This window comes from Pungitius pungitius, chromosome 14, assembly GCF_949316345.1.
Source record: "Pungitius pungitius chromosome 14, fPunPun2.1, whole genome shotgun sequence".
Classification (NCBI taxonomy): domain Eukaryota; kingdom Metazoa; phylum Chordata; class Actinopteri; order Perciformes; family Gasterosteidae; genus Pungitius; species Pungitius pungitius.
In genome coordinates this window covers 8,038,275-8,057,706 of record NC_084913.1, presented here as the reverse complement: position 1 = coordinate 8,057,706, position 19,432 = coordinate 8,038,275, and positions in this window count along the sequence as shown.

Here is a 19,432-nt window from a genome sequence, read left to right as displayed (position 1 = left end):
TCCTGGATGTAGAAATGTCGTAGTCTGCTCTTTCCAAAAGGCTGGCGATCAAAACCGTAAATGTTCCCTCGGACACAATGCGTTTTCAGACTGAGCTCAGAAAAAGATCCCCAATCCTCAATAAGTACACAATCAAATGTGCATTCATTTTGAACCGCTGCACTAGCAGGAGCTGAGGAAAGATGACCAATAGAAACATCTCTGGGTGGAAAGTGATTTACTGCCGTTACAACAAGACGAGGTCTTTGCTCTCATTTATCATTTATGGTTCATATTGTTCTAGATCCGTGACCGTCTGCACAATCAGAGCTACATCAATGGGCTGAACACATGCACGTACACAAGTATACACATCCACTAAAGGTCACTCTTGAAACCAGCACTGCAGTACTTTCTGCTCTTGATCAAGACAGCTTTACCTTTTGTCCTAATTACCCAGACTCCCTGCCCATTATTGTTCACTCACCTGTGAATTAACTCATTAGAAATGACGCAGATAACCGACCCGCCATGTCCACCTATCAGATGAAAAGTGATCCGCTGTGTCCCCTGTGATACCTCCCTCAGAGATAATGTACATGTTCATCATTCAACGCGGCCTGTCAGATTAACCGAATTTTGCGCAGATTAGCTGGTCCGTTGGACTTTTATCCAGCGACCAGACTGCCCTGACCAAGCACATCACAACTGCAAAAATATCCCCAAACTACTTTTGATCTAGTCTCAAGTTTACTGCAAGGTTTAAATGGATTACGCTGTCTGTAAATATTTCCACTCAATGTTGACGGATGATAACTACACTCTAGTATGTGTATGAATATTTACATGCCGTGTTTGGCCACAAGGGAAAATTAATTCATCCTTAAGTTGGTTTCAGAGGGGCATGCCAGCATCTCCCATACCTTCCAGGTTCTGATTCCTCTGTACAACGAGCAGCATTTAAGTGTTCAAAGCCACCTTCATGCGGCGGCCAGTGGGTCCTGCAGGATAAGCAGCCGTCTTTCTCCTGCAGCATCGGCCTCTCTGTTTGATGATAAGGACATCAGAACCGACTGGGCAATGAACACCGCGTATGTGTTTGGGCAAACGCATCCATGTGTATGGTCAACGTGTTTATTCAAGTGTGTCGGTGCGTTCTAACCAAGCCGTTTAATCTGGGCCAGTCATTGCAGTGAGCAAGGTTTGGGCCGTCTTTCGTTTGAAGGTGACTCCCTCAGAAGATTATCCACTTGATTTGGCGTGTGTGTGTGTGTGTGTGTGTGCAATATGTGAGTGAAGCTACAGAATGTGGGCATGTTGCACACATGCTGACAATTATCGGTTAGTTTCCACAAGGGGAACCAGTGGGCAGGATGGAAAGTGCATTTGAACCTACGTTACATATTCACCATCTCTGGGTATGGAAGTGATTCTTGCAATGGTAAACATGATGGCAAGAACTAATCAGGGAATCTTTCATCTTCTTGTGTTGCAGTTTATCCATCATTCTGGCACAGTTTATACGTCGGGATCTGTAGGGGCTGTGATGAGGCGTGTGCATGTGTGTGTGTGTGTGTGTGTGGGTGAAAGAAGAGGGGGCGAATGAGTTTGAAGGTGCACAATCCGGTCTATTGCCATGAATCATTAGCATCACCCATTTTACAGCATTATTGCAGTCAACAGCTTTTTTTCTCACAGCAGATGAGGCAGGAGCCTCCTGCACCTTTCTTACCAAACACACAGGTTAGAATCGTTAAACTGTTGAGCTTTCATTTCATTGGACAGCCCTTTATTAATGCTTTACAAGAAGGTTGCCTCATTCTCAAATTACCATCCGGGCTGAATGTATCACTGATTCAGCCTTTGGTCTGGGACCAATGCAACACTCCTCTCAGTTCCATCTGTCGGGCCCCCTGAGTGTTTACAATTGCCTTCCGTTGTAAAAACGGTCCGACTCTCCCCGCGGTTGGCTTTTGTTAACTACCAAGTCCCTGGTTCTGTATATAGGGGAGAAAAAGCCAAAACAGCACCGTTGGGGCATCGTAAAAGAGCCTCACAGGATATTGAAATAATGACTGAAAAACCGGAGAGCCCATCTCAAATCATTTCCTCATGTAGTTGTCCTAAGCAATCATGAAATCTTCCGAGAACACTCAAAGTTGTCTGTGGTCTGCTAATCCAATACGGAATGGGGCCCACAGAAAAGAAACATGGCCTCTAACGACCTAGTTATCTGGCTGATTCCGCCAAGCACCCTGAATCTGTTCAGAATTTTCGGGCCTATCAGTCTAGAGAGTGAGGGCACAGGCAGTGAATTAATGGTCAGGAGATTTATTTGTTTGGTGTAATAAGGACTGTAAAACAGTAAGAGCTCTGTGCAGCCTTGCAGGCCCCCTGCCCCGCGGGTACAATCAAATGTTGCCAGTAAATCAATAGAGCTGGAAGAGGTTTTTATAACCTGAGTTTAACACCAGGCTCTAAGTGCTCCGGGTGGCAGGTCATTTGTTCATTATCCCGACTTATCACAATAAACAATGGCAACTCTGATTGGACAACTCTGCTACCGCGAGAGGGAAAAATTGGAGAAGGAAGAAGACAAAAATCTCAGGTGGGCAAAGGGGCAAGCTAATAAGGAAGGCAGAGAGTGGGCAGGAGACAGGGGAGAACCTGAAGATTAACCACCGTAATTACGCACAGGAGCACGGAGGAGGACTGCGGCGTCGCGAGGAGCCGCGTGCGAGCTCGACGAGCTGTCAGCCTGCACCGATGACGCCTCCGATGCCAGGGCTGTAATCAAGCATCTCCGCTCGGTGCCACCAGCAATGTCTGGGCTTTTAATATGGTGCAGCCCGAGGCAGTGCGCAGCCTATCCTGTTTTGAGAGTACGTTTTGGACAACACGTCCCACTGTGTGGCTTCTTTAAACGTGACCTGGATTCAAGTTCAAGAACACGTGATCGGGAAGCATATGGAATTGTGACAGCTGATCATTGAGAGCTCGTATTCAAATCTCCGTTCCCACAGAGATACAGTTCGGGCACACGCATCGTTTGTGCTCAAATAGTTCTGAAAAAGGGGAATTTCAACCTAGATCCTCTTACAGGAGGTAAAGCAGTAACATATGCCATAAATGCTGTTTACATATGGCTTCACCCAGAGGACCTTACAGTAATGCAAGTGCATTTTGGGGACCCCACTGGCAATTGAACTCCTAACCCATGACAACCACAGGCTTCGTCGGCTAGACCACGCTGGTCCCCATGGATCTGCAACCTGGAAAAAGCGAGAAAAAAAAAAAAACGGCATGGAATATCATCACCGTCGGGTAAAATGCAGAACAAATCCAATCTTAGTTATTCACCTTTTGTGTGCTTAATTTATGGCTCCTGTACAAGAGCGTGGCAGCTAGAGTTTATAATTTTACAACACTACACACCACTTTTTTTTCCTACGCTGCTGCCAACGCACTACTGCATAATTTACATGTCCATTAGCTCATCAATTACAGTGTAATTACTTAGATGCACAACTAGCTTTTTACCATATTATAAAGCAAATCATCCAAGAATAAGTGAATAAACAAGGCGATGTAGAAGGAGCAAACAAAGAGATGCAAATTGAAACACTGGGTTTTCAGTATGTGGCAAGAAGTCACTCCAGTTCTTCCACTATTGTTCTCTCTATTATTCCTCTTCTTCTTCTTCTTCTTTTATGCATGTCCCAGACGGCCTTATCATCGGCTTATCTGCATTTGTTTACCCCTGATTCCGCTGCTCTCCAAACCATCTCATGATTCATTACTGTGATTAATAAGCCCATCATGTGAAACCAAAATACTGTGGCGTTGCATCCCACAACTCATTGTCTCTCCCATAAGCTTTTTTTTTTTTTTAGGGATGCATAATACAGCAGCATGAATCTGTTCCTGCTTCTCTCTCTTTCTCTTGGGTTCTCTTATCGTCGCTCTCTCTGTCACTTTATGGGGAATTAACGACAGAAATGCATTACCAAGGACTAGAATTGAATTGTAATGGGAGCAAACAGAGCCAGTGGTGTCGGTCGACGTGGCAAATCTATTGACCATCAGCCGCCCCTCATCCACCATGCATTACTCATAGAGGTTAGATTTGTTTTTGGCTGTGAAAATTCAAATCTGAGCCAACACTTGATTCTAAAAGTGTCGATGAGCCCTTTGCAATTTGGCAACAGATGAACTTCAAACTGGAGCTGGGGTGCATTTGGGGTTATGTTTGGATCACGTTTTCTCTCCATCTGTGATTAGTGTGAGTTTTAATCTGCACGGCTTGTAGATGGAAATAAAGTGTAAAAGTCCACAATTATTTGGAATAACTATGAATAAGGTGAGAGAAAAGTGATCCCTTCATCCACTCACTGAGAGCACAGCTGCAATGGAAATCATCTTTTGCTGCAGAATCCAATCTTGCACATTCTTCCTCGAAGCATATACAGCTTACACAGGCAACACTGTCTTGACTCAATGTAAATGGAAAAGCATCCTTGAACTACTTAAGAAGAATATAAGCTTCATTTTTTTTGCAGTTTTGGACTGCCACTGAGCCCACAACAGTGCATTCAGCATTCAGCGGATTCACAGCAGTTGTTTTGGCTGCTGCAGGTCATAGCTGTGTTACATCTGGGGAAGTTAGCCTTGGTAATGGACACCAGAAGGGGTCCGGGAGTTAAACAGTGATGAGCAATGGAAACTGTGGTCAGCATGAGAGCAGCTGTAACCCTCTAACAGGCGTGGACAAGATGGGAGGAAGGAAACAGCCAAACGTTCAGAGGCCCAGCGTTGGGTCTATTTTAGGGAGAAGATTGAAGGGAGAGGAAGAGGAGGAGGAGGAGGAGGAGGGAAACAACAGCAGTTGAGTAGCAGCACATGTGTGTATGCTGCAGGCCCACTGTTCAAGGAGCACTGAGAGCTCAGCGGGAGAACAAGAGCGCTGGAGATGAATTGCTTGTACAGAGGCACCGCTAACTCCTAAAACTAGTTTTTAATGCTGGGTGTGCCTCGAGAGTTTGTGTAAAGTGGAGCTACACAAGTAAAGCCCTGGAAAAAGATATGTGGCAAGCCACCGTTGCATAATCCTCTAGAGACATGGTTAGAAACTAGCAAAGAAGCCATAAAGAGAGAGAGAGAGGGGAAGAGGGAGAGAGTGCGGCCTGCTGCTCTCGTGTCATTAAGGTCTGTCATACACGTAAGTGCTCTCTTAGGTTCCGTCCTTTCCTTCCGTCACCTTTGACCCCCAGAAATGACGCTCGATTGACGCCGTCGGTGGAGCACAAGAGATTCTTTGTGAACGTGCAGAATAAATAGCTGATGCAGTGAAATGTATATCAGCCCCCTTGGGCTTAGTCGTGGGTTGAACAAAAATTCTTATTGACGCGTATTTGCTGCCACGGCAAGTAATGGTTTGAATAATGGATAGTTGATCAAGCTCAGTGGAAATCAACAAAATGATTTCAATAGGTGAAGATGTTTCTTGAGGAATCAATAGCGATTATTACTCGTAAAAGGGGCCGAGCCGTCGTTTGGACGTGGCTGTTTACGTTTTGAAATTTCTAGTTGTTTGTTTTTTAAGTCCCAAAGATTCTTGCCATAAGGCTGAAATCCCCTCGTCTGGCTTATGTCTTGACAAAGTAAATAAATGATTTGGTTCCCTCGCCAGTTGGGTTGGAATGTCAAAGGTCACGGGGTCAGAGCTGCAAGCAGACAAATTAGGTTTGAGGACACCACACACTCAGTTCTCCTCTATTTGATTACTGCCTGCCCATGTGCCCTATAACATGGACAAACAACCCGAGCGCAGCTCACTGGTGAGTTTAATATTGGAAACGTGAAGGTGAACGCACGAGTCACCTTCAACATCCAACGGGCAACTTTTCCATTCGATTGAGACGTTGTGTTGTTAAAAAGAAATGAAATGTTTTAAGAAACGCTACCATGTTAAAGAGGGTGACGTAAAGCACCTGGCAGTGTTTAGCCGCTCATTGGGAAGAAAAAGGTTCTGTTTGTTATTGTTGAAAAGTTAGGATTTCTCCCGTGCAATCTGTCACCTTGTTTTTAGTGCGATAGAATTTCAAACTTAAAAGCTTATGAGGCACTTGAGGTAAACACATTACAGACTTCAGATGGCTCAAAAGACAACGTTTCTCAATAATTGGAGGTGATAAAGAACATCTTTGATATATTGCCCGGCTTCACCGTGTCTAGAAAGCAGTACGAAAGGGAGCCCGCGGTTTCACCCTCACAATCTCTGTCTCATTATAAAGCTTCACTTGCAGTACGTTTTAGAATGCTGTGTTTTCTTGCATAAGTGGTTGAGATTTGGCTCATAAACAGGCGCTGTGGACGCCCGTCAGCTTCTCTGTGCACACGATGGGAGGCAGGGGGCCGACGACGGGCCTCTCTGCCCGGAGTATGAGGTCGTGCATTATTGTGCTTTTAGGTGAATTTATTTATTCTCCTGCAAAAGTCGGGAAATGTAAGCCGGCCCCAGATCAATGTGGGAGAGTTCATCTCTGTCCACCTAATCATTTGCTAATGGCCACTATCAATTGTCTGCCCACGGCTCCCGCATCCAACACTGTTGCAATTAAAGTCAACAAGCACATACTGTACTGTCGACTAAAGGTGCTCCACCAGGGGGATTCCAGGTTAATGTATTGATTATCTTGTGCGTGGTGAATTGGATTTATTCCACATCATCAGTCCTGTTTATTTATTTATAATCACAGTGTAATTTATCAAAAATGAAAGATTTCCCATCCTGCTGACGGGTCGAGAGCGTTAGCCGTCACGATAATCAAATGTACTGTTTCAAGTGTAACACCGCTCTTTTGATTTATACACCAAGTGCTATTAAACAATAGTAAATAGTAGTCAATTTGAGAAAATGGGGAGGAAAAAAAAAGCCCCATTAAAACAAAGCAAGTCCTACAAGAAAGAATAGCAGACATACTGTACATTTGCTGAATGTAACCCTGGAGTCTGATTGTATGTCACACAGACTTAACAACAATTTGCACTTTTTGAACATGTTACTTATTTATTAGTTTGTTAGCCAGCCCTGCACCCACATGCTTGTGGTTCTGCCACCATTTACAACTACTACACAATACAAAGGAATGCCTGCTTTTGGAGTATTATTATTTATTCATGATACCCTGGAGTCTTTCTGTCCATTTCAGACGTTGCTCCGGTGTTCCTGTCCCTGTTTGTCTCACTGTGCCTGTAGAGACAGGGACACTGGTCTAACTACATCTCCCAATCTCAAAGGGGAGTTAGCGGAGGCTGTGTATGGTTGGTGCACCTTTGTCTCTGGGTGCATATATTACTTCTGTATACTGTACTGAAATGTGTTCCTGTATTAGTGTACAGTCTTTGGTTTTGGCAAATAATCTATTGGATTAACATTGAAAGCAAAAAAAAGCAAAAAAGAAAGAACTGGGAACAACCTTTTTTGCATTTGTTATTCAGGGCAAGCTCTGAAAATATCCATTATGCAAAACACAAACAGCTGCTTATTGTTTTATATTATTCATGTTCTGATTGTATCTTTGTAGCTAGCAGTGATCCTGGGGCTTCTTAAGTCACTGTCAAGCTCCGGAGAGTGTTATGAGTGTAACACAATGTGTCGGGGCCCACACAGTAACCTAATGCACTCCACCTGCGCTTGGGCAGAGCTGTCTGGATCATCTCATCAGAATCCAATACATCCCTCCCTCCGTCCCCGCTTTACGGCGCTGGAGAGGCCGCACGGGCGCAATAAAACCGTCTGAGTGGAGAGAGGCGCTTGGGTAGCGAGCCTGGCTTTTCACCATAATATAATATTCCTCCTGCCGTCTGCACTTTAAACCTGTCTCCCGCTGACAAGCGTGCATCACCCCCGGCCGGGGTCAGTCGGGTCCCCCCCATCACTGTCCAGCCCGCCTCGTCTGACTGACGCAAATCCTTTAGCATGCGTCCCCCCCCCCCCCCCCCTCTTGACACTTCCAGCACGTCTGCGGATCTCCAGGAACAATATCACCTATTGAATCAATCTCTGCGATGCGATTGAGGCCTCTGGAAGCATTGATCAGCGCTCCGATGTCGTGGCCTTTCATAAATTGCGAGCTTTTTAGTATCGGCATGCCTCGTCACTCCCGGGGAGACGGGGGCCTCGCTCCTCGCCGGGTCTCCCGAGGAGGCAGAGCGAGACAGAGTTCGGGGCCGAGCGGTGTCACAGGTGTCAAAGCAGCTGCTCCTTATTGACAATTAGGCTCCTCCGGACCCCTGAAATGAAATCGGAGATGACAAGCCGGTGACTTTGATCCTGATCTTACACCTCATACCAGAAATATGTAGTTGTGGCTCCTCAAGGGGGAAACCGTTTTTTTTTTTTTGGTTAAGAAATAAAACAGGCAGAGTTTGGGTGGAGTATGTTTTTTAATGGATGGAAATTGCGAGATTGGTATTACAGGGTCATTTAATAGCTATTCCCATGTATTTTAAAAGTCCAATACGCAGCATTTGGTGTTTTACGTGCACCTCGTACTCTCCTCCCTGATGCTCCAAGCAGAATGCGAAATTGAGGAGATGGCTGCAGTCAGAAGTGCTATAGCTTGTTAAAATTGACCATGAACAGCTCATTGCTTTAAGGGGGCCAGACACTGTTATTTGATACCGGCACTAGACTGGCTTCTCCTGCTATTCCACTCTAGTGGTCCACATGGAGTTCTGTGAATGACATATTGCCAGCATAAGGCATACAGCACTCACTGCTTCGGGAGGATGTGTAATATTTAAGACTAAAGGAAATGTTAAAGCCTATTCCTGGATATACATGTTCCAGTGCATTATAACAGCTTCATTTGGCTTTCACTCGCAATAATGTCCATTGAAATATTTTTCCAAAGTGCCTTTCATTACTTCTATTTTTCATTTTTTATTATTTTCATTCTTCAGGTTTCAACGAACAAACTCAGAGAAACAAGGATGACAAAAAAAAAACAAAAGAAAAGAAAGTTATTATTAAAAGTTGTTTGTTTGGATTAATGCATAATTCTGTGAAGATAAAAGAGATTGTGCTCGCAGTGCCCACCTGTCTTGTTTCTACAGTGCCGTCGCGCCCGAAACCCCCCCCCTGCGTCTCCTCCTCTCTTTCATATTCATCCCATCATCGGCGCGCTGACGGCAGTCTGATGTGTTCGCAGCGTGCGTCTTTACATGCACATGTCAGCACAGTTGAATGAGTCACCTGAACTGACAGCAGATGGTGCTCTTCGGGTACGAGACGCCTGATCCATCCGCTCAGCCCACTCTCTGAGCAATCTATCATCATTCTGCTCCTCTGTCTTATCCCCTAAGACCACTGAGGGGGACTCTGGACCACCATTCTCCGTGCCATCATTTACTTTTGAGTGGGGGTGAGTGTCAGGCTGCTCGGCTTTGGTCTTTTTCGTCCAGGGAGCTGGCGGCAGCTCGTCGACGTGCATCTTAGACAGGGATCCATGGGGCACTTCTTAATGATGTGGTTCAGTGATAAACCTGGGGAGACTGGCTGACTGAATATTTCTCGGTGTGGTAGGGAGACCAAAGAGGAGGCACATTGTAGAGAGACTGCTGGAGGAAAGCGTAGTGAGAGGGTAACTGAAGTTCAGTTACTGTGAACTTTCAAATGTATCTTGTTCTCAGATTTTTTCTCATTACATAGTGCACGAAAATAAAGGCTTTCCAGCCGATGCGTGGTTAAAAAAAAAAAAAAAAAAACTAAAGTAATTTAGGCCATCTACACCATTTCTTTTTTTTTTTAAGTGAATGAATTAGGAGCCACTATACAGTTTGTAGGATTTAATTGTTTACAAGCTCTCTGACCCGTTTCTGTAATGCAAGTGTTTTAATATGCCAGAGTGTTGCTAGGAGCCAATCAGGTATATTGCATGTGATTAGATTAAAATCTGATTTTTCCGTCAACTCAGCAAAGCTGTATCGGTAGTCAATTAAGATCTGTCATAATGTGATGGAGGACGGTTTGAAATGATCCCATGCTCTGCTAAATGTATGACAGGCTACTACTAAAAGGGTCACTTGCGCAACCTTGATCCACCAGAGGCTTTAAATACACGATCTGCTGGTTTCAGCATATGCAATATTTCTTGTAGTCTCCAAGTGAAATGTCAATGAGGTGTGTCTGCAGGCGCCTCTGCAGACGGTTCTTTATACATTTCCCATTTTCCCACACAATAGAAATCAATGCACAAGTAATTCACATATTCATTAAGAAAATATGTCCACAGTTCTAAGCCTATTTGTGAATTGGCTGACAAATGATTCCCTTTCACATTATTGCTTTGACCGAGCGGCAGGCAGTGGAATTCAGACTTGGACACTTTTGTTTCACGCGGTTAATAGTCCTACTTAATACTCATCAATCACAGCAGTCAAAAAATATTGATTACTGGCTAGATTAAATCAGAGTTATTCCTCTGCGATGGCTATTACAAAGTACAGCTATTACAGTGAAATAGTTCTTGATTTACTGCAAGAGAGGAGCTGCTGCCTCGTTTTAGTGTATTGCATTGAGCTGCGTGGGCGCTTGCGTATGCAAGTGTGCAGGAAAGTGTGTTGTTCAATCCAGCTGATACCACAGCATGTATCTGCATTGCCATTCGCCACCTGGAGCTTCATTACACAGGAACTCTGCATAAGAATCAACTGCTTTGTTCTCTGAACTTCAAGTTTCTACTTTTAATTTAAAGACAACATGAGGTGATGTTGCGCTGTGTGACATCTTTGCATAACGCAGATGACTCATGCGTGTTTGTCAGAGATGACGTCGTCACGTATACTCATGGGTGCATTACCAAGTGTTTCCTAAACACCCGTGGTACTGGTCATATATCTGTATCACACACACACACACACACGCTGCATACTTTGGGCTAAGTAAAAAAGATATTTTCCATCTGCTATTTTCCATCCACTGCCACACTGGCGTTGTGGAACCTCGCTCTGTTGGAGATGTACTGTCTGCCCCATTTGACCTCTATTGGATTCATCACCGGGGAGTTATAAAAGCCCTGTGAGTACAAGAGGGCCTGTTCCTCTGCTTCAATTGTGTGAGCCGAAGCGCCCTCAGACAGGTGCTGCAGAGTGTGCCTCATTGCACCGAAACAGCTGGGGCCGGTGATCGGCGCTCACTGGAGATGACATCACTGGACAAGTGTTCCATCTGACTCATCTGCCGCGTTCTGGCTTCGTCTCATGCCCCTGACACATGCTCCTGCTCGGAAGCCACTGGTACGAGAAAGCGGGGCTGGACAGGACGAGGGGACGAGGGGCCAAGTTCAGTCACGCTGCGGAACTCCAAAAAAAAAAACAGAAAGGCGGTGAGGTAAGAGGAGCAGGTGATGCAGTCTCACTCATCATCAAACTTCCGACAGGTGTTCTGCTTCAGTGCACCAAGCCCTTCAAGCCCTTCAATACTTCACAGAAGAATGCTGCTATATATTAGGACAGTAATAAGCAGGACAAAAAGGGCAATTAAACTAGAGGAGTCAAGAGTATGAACAAGGCCATTCCACTTTAGTATGTAGGGTTGTGAATCAGGAAAGATCCATCCCTGCCTAGGACATAAAAAAGTGATCTTTTTAATTACCCAGCATAAAATCCACTGTATAATATTCTCACCCCAGTATTACACAGGACTGGAGTCGTATGATTCTCTGGAGGTGACTGTCTCGTACTGTGGCAAGGGGAAAGATGAAGGTAATGTAAATGAATGGGCTCTTTTGTGGGTTGCTGTAAAAAGCAATCAATTAATTTGGTAATATATAAATTTCAGTACAAGGTGAACTGGATGTAATATGTGATTTGCCATTAAACTGTCCAACACATCATTCTTAACTTTAGATGGCTTTGCATGAACGTCTGATTGTCTGGTGGATGTGCTGTGCATGTTCTGCCCCTTTGTCATAAGTCATTCTGCCGATTCAAAAATAAAATAAGCAATTTAGCTTCACTTAAAAACATTACACATTATACTTGCTGTAGGTCTACCGTATGTATGCACATTAAGTATGATGACGTAATCCTGCTTACAATAAATGTGAGGTCTCGTAAAACCATAAGAGGCGGTATTATTACATTGGTTGCTCAGCCTCTTCTACATCTGATAAGTGCACGCTGCTGTTGCGTGAGCAGCATTACATCATCCCTCTCCTTCCCGGCAAAGTGAGCCGTGGCAAGATGAGATCAGAGCCCCCTTGTTATCCTAGTAGCAGAGAGGACTGCTGCAGGACCGCAAGGATCCTCACAGGGAAATGTATGAGATCCTGTTTTGTGTGCAGCCCACCCTAACCCCCCCCAAAAAAACAGAACTCCGCTCTGGTTCATCCGCAGGTGAAGCCTCTATTTCAGGTGTGAAGCCGAAAATAAATCTGTAGACTGCTTAAAATTCACGCACGCACAAACAAATTGACGGGCGCAAATACACACAGGCGCTATGAACCTTCTAAATCCCAGGAAAAAAAACACCCCATGGTGTTTTCTGTGTGATAACAGTGCGTACAAATCAGTTTCTACATGAGAGACTCCTTGTAACTTGAAGAGCTTTTTCAGTCCAAATCTTTTTTTTATTTTTTTAAACATTTTTCTGAATTACTCCCCAGTATTTCTGCAAACGCAAACACTTTCATTTATTGCTTGGATACACATTGTTGTACAGCAAAAACAGATTTTAGCCTCATTGCTGGTTCCTAAGGAAGATTTAGCTCCATCAGATGTGTGTTAGCCTGGTTATTGCTCTGTGTCCTTCCCCTCCGGGTCAGCAAGTGCTCAGCTGTCGTTTGGGATTCAGGCATATGAAGATGAATGGACAGATGATCTGATTCTTGTGGACCTAGGTGACTCCTGCCCCACCCCCCCTCCCCCCCGGCTACGGTTACACAGTCTCCACCCATCTGACTGTCCTCCACACATCCCCTTGGCCCGTCCTGGTTATCCTGTCTGTGACACCGTAATGATGACAAAGACTAACCAGTGAGCAGCAGTGTCCGGCTCCACAGAGGACCCTTTTTATGGCACAGTGAAAGTGAGGGATGAAGCGCCGCGCTCATCCGGGGGGGGGGGGGGGGGGGCAAATCAACAGTCGGCGAGCGGAGTGGAGTGGAGATGGGCATTGAGTCGAGCTGTTTGTCAACAGTCAGTCTGTCAGCGTAATTCGGTGCAACAAATTAGCTCCGCCGGCAGTCTGTGTCCTCGGCCAAGTGCCGGGAAGGAAGAGAGAGAGATGAAAGCCTGCTGGCTTACCTCAGTGGTGTCGGGATGTGAGTGCATTTGCTTTTTGTTCATCGTTGTGTTGACCTGTTGATCTAAAGTGGATGAATTGAGAGAATGCTGCCCGACATCTTGCCGATGATCTTTTTTTTCTTTTCACGCCCATACAGTGATGCCTACTTTTCCCCCCTTTCTCTTGCCAGTGCCATGGCAAGTTTTCAGCAGCTGTGACAACACAGGGACCAGGGACTTACAGAGACACTTTGTTAAACACAAACCCGTCACGCATGCTGCCATTCAAAGGCTCCCTCTAACTAGATTAACATGATGCCGGCACTCTGACGAGTGCTACCGGCTTAGTTCTCTGTTATAGGCAAAGGGTGCAGGGAGCAGAATCATGACCTCATGCAAACGGGCATGTCCACTCAGGCCTTAATACTCTACACGTATGCACACAGAGCTTTTTTTTTCATCATTCACATTGCAAATCAGTGCTCAGACACTGTGGCCACGCTTGCAGTTGTCCCTTTTCAATGCTCTTACCATTGTTAGGGTAAAGCGCCATTGTGAGCCTAAAAAGGATTAGAAAGCAGGGAATAAAGAGCAAGCTGCACACATTCCCCTCTTTAAGAAGCTGCCCCCAGTGATTCAATATACTAGTGCCAGTACACAATGTGACCAGAAGATTTGTGTGTGGGGGGGGCGGGGGGACGTAATCCCAGGTTACATATGGCAAGGCATTCTTAAACACACACACACACACACTCAACTTTGTATTTTGTTGCACGGATGTGTGCGATCAAATCTGGATTTTCAAGTGCAGCGTGGCACAGAGTTATCAATATTAATAACCAGCAGAGCATACGGTCCTCAATCACCTCTTGATTAATCAATATATAGACACCCATTATCACACCAGCGCAAGATGAATCACCCATGGACATGAGCTTGTTGTGCAGTTCATTCAATATACATGAGAGAGTCACCGAAGAGGCGACACCCCGTGGTACAGCTGAGGACGGCCTGAAGGTGATGTGGTGATGTGTGTGTGAGTGTGTGTGTGTGTGAGTGTGTCTGTGCTCCTTTTACTCCCCGCCAGAAACACAGACGCACGCATCGATGGAGACACACACACACACACACACACACACAGACGCAGGAGGCACGGGAGACGGCGTGTGTAAATGCATGTTCCACTCTGGTGACATCACCGTCTCGGCTAGGTGGACGGGGCATTTTCCATAGGCTGTGCTCTGTTGCTGTGCCGAGGCCTGCACCAATCCCCGCCCCTTCCTTCTTAATCTATACAACACCGGCTCTGTGAGTGATCTGTGACATCGCTTCCTCGGGCTGATCCAAAGACAACATTATGCACCCCCCCCCCCCCCACCCCACCCCCCTTCTTCCCCGCAACACCCCTACGCCCCCTCACGAGCCTCCCTTCCCTTTCTGCCTTTGGATGGCCCGATGCGAGGTGATCCCGAGTGGGGGCTCGTTAGGGTCTTATACGACACGTGACAATCCATCAGTTGAGGGGGATCTAAGTATTCTCATTTTGCTCCATCTCTTGGTCATCGTTGTACGAGTAATTAAGGTGATCCACGGGTCAATTTTGATTTGGGATCTTAAGCATGATGCGACCGTCGGAATAAAGAAAGGACCATCTTTGTGAAGAGTCTGTGGTTTCACACTGAACAGAGCTGGACAGAGAACTGCTGACAACACAGTCCATTACTCGAGCCTCTCTGCTGCCCATGCACAGTACATGAAGAGCGCATGCTATAAATCCTGGGCTGTTTTGCTCGATAGCCATACATGCCACCAGCTGAAGATCTATACGTGACTTGAAATGTCTCTCTACCCCCCCTCGTCTCAATAGCCATGTCCCCAGGTGGACATTTAAAGAGGCGTGGACAGCTAAAGCATCCTTTCTCCAGGGCTTACAGAGAAGAAAGAGTTCAAGAGGTCAGAGATATGTGTTTTTTTTTTTTCACCGGTGCAACTCTGACGATGTGTCAGAGCCATGTGTCATGGAATGACAGCCAAAAGAGAGACGGCAAGAGAGGTAGATCTGGCAGACAAAGGCCAGCCTTCACAGAGAACGCTGGAGATCAATGGATCGGAAGGCCATGCACCCGAGATACCGACGCACACACTCCAACAGACACACAATGCTGAGGTTTGATGCCGCAATTGACCTCACTGACGCCGTCAGACGAGAAAGACACACAAATGAACCACTTCCACCTCTATACCTCACAGAGTGCGTTCAGGGTGATCCTCAACAACCCCCCCCCCCCCCCCAACCTCCCAGCCCCCCCCCCCCCCCCCGACACCTGTCATTTTGACGAATGGATCTTGGTACGTGTCAATTAAAATGAAATCTCATGTGTGGAGCAGAATGAGGAGGGCACATTCGATGAAGCTTCCGCCCAGTGAGACAGGTTGAACCTCACGCTGGGCTTCATGTGGGCAATACATCAAACAGACAACATTATCACTGACTACACCTCCGAAAACTTCAACATGATTAATTATGATTAATTAGCGAAATGCTATACGTTGGCTAATTTATTATATTTGCATGGTTTAAAATCCATCATCAAAATTCAGCCGGCAGCATGGCTTCTATGAAAAAAACAGCATCATTTTGTAACATGGTACTGACTCTCCCTCAGTTCTGGGAGATGATTCCACACAGTCGTCCTTCAACAATTTAATCTCAGCCTTTGTTTTGGATGTGTGTCTTTGGCTGCTAGTTCATTTGTCAGTGGTATTGATCACTGGTTGGCCTCTTGTAACCTTGCTGAAAAAGAAGAATAAGCAAATTTGTGCTGTTTAATAAAGTAAAGCGTTTAAATGCCTTAGATAGAATTTTCAAGACTGTACAACCATCACTTAGATTTAAAATATTTACTTATACCTATTGAGAGCATGACCCAGAAGCTGTTTAAGGTGAAATGACAACCATACACAACTAATGACTGGAAATGGGATTCCAGTTAATCCTGTTTCTGCAAAATCAACACATTATGATTGAGACCAAAAGTGGTGCCGAAAGTCAGTATGCAAGCCTCATTACCCCAATTAATGGCAGTTCTTATTACACAAGCAAAACTCATTTGAGGGTAGAAGTCAATACCTATTGTCATGGTTATGATAATGGCCTTAAATGCTCATCTATAGTGATATGCACGGGGAGAACTTTGGATCCTGACACCGAAGGACATCAATGCTGCAATATACTGTGTAGGTAATTAAACGGAGTGCTTCTAGACCATTGCAATTAAAGAGGGAAAAGTGTGTCAGGGTCTGTGTATGATTTGTGCCATTAATTTTCATTACCGACTGTTTATTAGCCTTTTTTTCTTGTGTAGTCCTGATGATAGTCCTCTCTATGTAGATTATGACCGTGTGTGTGCGTGTGTGTGCGCGTGTGTGTGTGTGTGTTTGTGTGCATCATGGGAAATTCCATATGCGGCCCGGGGAACTGTAAATGTTTATGTTTTCAACACACAGAGCATTCATCAGCAGGAAGCTGCACCGCATTAGCAGGAGGTCCAAAGAAGGAAATATTATGTCTCCTAATTAAATTTGAAATTAAGTGATATTTCATCTCTTCTCATTAATTAGAAGCAAGGTCTTCTGTGTTTAATTATGTATCTGCACCAACAGGCAGGGACAGTCGTAATCCTCTCATGTCAGGTGTTATGTACACTTCAGGTGAGGTGTGGATACGTTTGAGATACATTCTTCAGGGTTTTCCAGGTTTTTGTCTTCTCAGGAGTTCCAGAGATTTTCAGAGCTCAAGGCCAGCCAGGTGTATTCGGGGCATTAACCAATTTCGAGCTGATAATGTCAAAGCTGTGATCCCAATTCAGGAGACTTTAGGACAAAAGCACAATCGAACAGGATCTGTAGGATGGCACTCACATCAATCAGGCTACAATGATATTACACCGCCTCGTTTTTGAGCATCTGGGGAAAAAGTGTTCCTCAATTGCTAATCACTATCAAAGCTTAAAGTAAGAGTACCTGTTGAAGGTGCATGGAGGTTTGGATAGTGGAATGGGATTAGGAACAACATGTCCTATTCCGTCCCCATACGTTCTTGGTAATGTCAAGAGGGGATCTGGAGAATAAATACCTTTGCCCAGATACATGGATACCAATGCCACCCCAGTCACCTGGTCTTAACTTTGATCAGCAATTTTCTAGTAACGAGATTTCTCTGATTTCATTAAATAGTCATTTCGCACCTGGAAGCCCAAGGCTTTGCTGAGGGATCAATGATCTAATCACGTTACCGTTAAGCCAATTGGCTTGAAAGTCCTTTGTGATATCCCTTTACTGTTTTAATGACTTAGTTCAGATTAAACAGGTTTTAGGAGCCAGGGATTAAGGGACATATCCATTGAGGTGGAAAAAGCTTTTTCTGATGCATAATTTATTGCAAAGAAAGGAAAGGGATTAAGGGGGGTCGTGTGTCCGCCACTCATCATCCGCCGGTCAGTGATTAAACTAGAGTCCTCAGAACAGAAGAGAAATCAATGCCATCTAAAAGTAATTCATACTTTCTGTCTTCTGCAGTCGGTTCTTTCTTTAGTTTTTTCGTGACTCGCCACATCCTCCTCAGAAAGCAGCAAGGGACCCGTTCAAGCCCTTAATGAGTCAACCTCGTTAACCAGATACAGTAGCGGGTGACGATTATCTGACTCAGTGAGAGATCCACAACATCTAATTTGCACAATTAGTGTTTTATTAGTCACATACCTAACTTACCTGATGGCTGCCTAAAGTGAGGCAATTAATATGGAAATGGGGCTGCTTCATAACATTCAGGATTTTCATTCAAATGCGGCAGGCAAAACATTTATTAGTAATGAAAAGAAATCCAGATATAAACATGATTGTTTTTCTGTTAAAGATGAAACTATTCTCCCATCCATTCATTCCCGGTCAGGATTCCTCCTGCAGACAGCGTGTTTGCTTGTTGGCCCTCTGGCAACATGTGTTTCGTCAAACTACCTCATGTACGCTTGGCACTGTGAAAACATCTAAATAAACACGTGATAAAACACAGCAGAGTCCCATCTGCCAGTGAAAAAGAATGGCTCCGCTGGCACGAGCCTCACTCCTGCAGCTTTGTGATGGTTCTAAAAAGTTAATTATGAATTGGAGACATGTGGTTGAACACTTTCCAAACATATTTTTTTCCCCTCTCGCTGCCACGCTCTCTCCTCCCTGATTTTTTCTGGTGCTCGCTTCATCCTTTTACCAAGTACGTGTTTTTCTTCCAGCCCTGTTTAGTTTTCCCCGCCGTGGTAATCTTCTTCAAGCTCCTCAATTATGTGTCCATCGGCAGGAAGAACCATTTGCTCCTGCTTGAATACCGTGAATAGCAATAACGACGCTTCAAAAACACAATTAGGGCAGACAATGACTTTATAACCTGCAATGCCACTAACTCGGAGCCCCGTAAGCACATATTTACTTTTAAATGAAGTTTATTCTCAGTCGCAGCAGACGGGGTTCTTCCATCATAAAATGCATGTGTTTTCCTGCTCACAGTCACTTTAATGCATGTTATTGGCTGGAGTGGAGGTTTACAGGAATGGAAAAAAATATAAAAAATAAAAGCTAGCACCCCTCTGGTTGGATGTTTAAAAGAGATTTTTCATGCACTTGCTGTTTGCAGATGAACTGCCACTCTGTTGGCCCGAGGATACCAAAGCTGAGGTTTTTATTGGTTCACCTGGTGCCAATAAAAGCCACTGGTAGGCTGTTACTGTGTCAGTGACAAACGGCTGATTCACCATGCACTAATCCAATGCAACGGAGAGAGAGAGAGAGAGAGAGAGAGAGGGCCCGAGAGCTTCATCTCCTTCAGACACCCCTCGCTAGTAAAACACTCCAAACGCAGCCCAGGGCTGTGCAGGAAGTGAGGATTATGAGTATACACTCTCATACCCTTCTCCCTTTGCCTGCAAGTGTGGGAGAGCTGAAGCAACGAGTGGAAGTGAGACTGTTAAGAAAGTACCAATATCACATGTTAAATGGGAGTATTTTGTTGTTTTTTTTATAGAGAGATGGCAGGTTCACATACCCTGAAGGGAAACAGGGCAGATAATAGTATTGAGACAAAGGTTTTTTGGCTGGGCAGGAAGTTAATGAA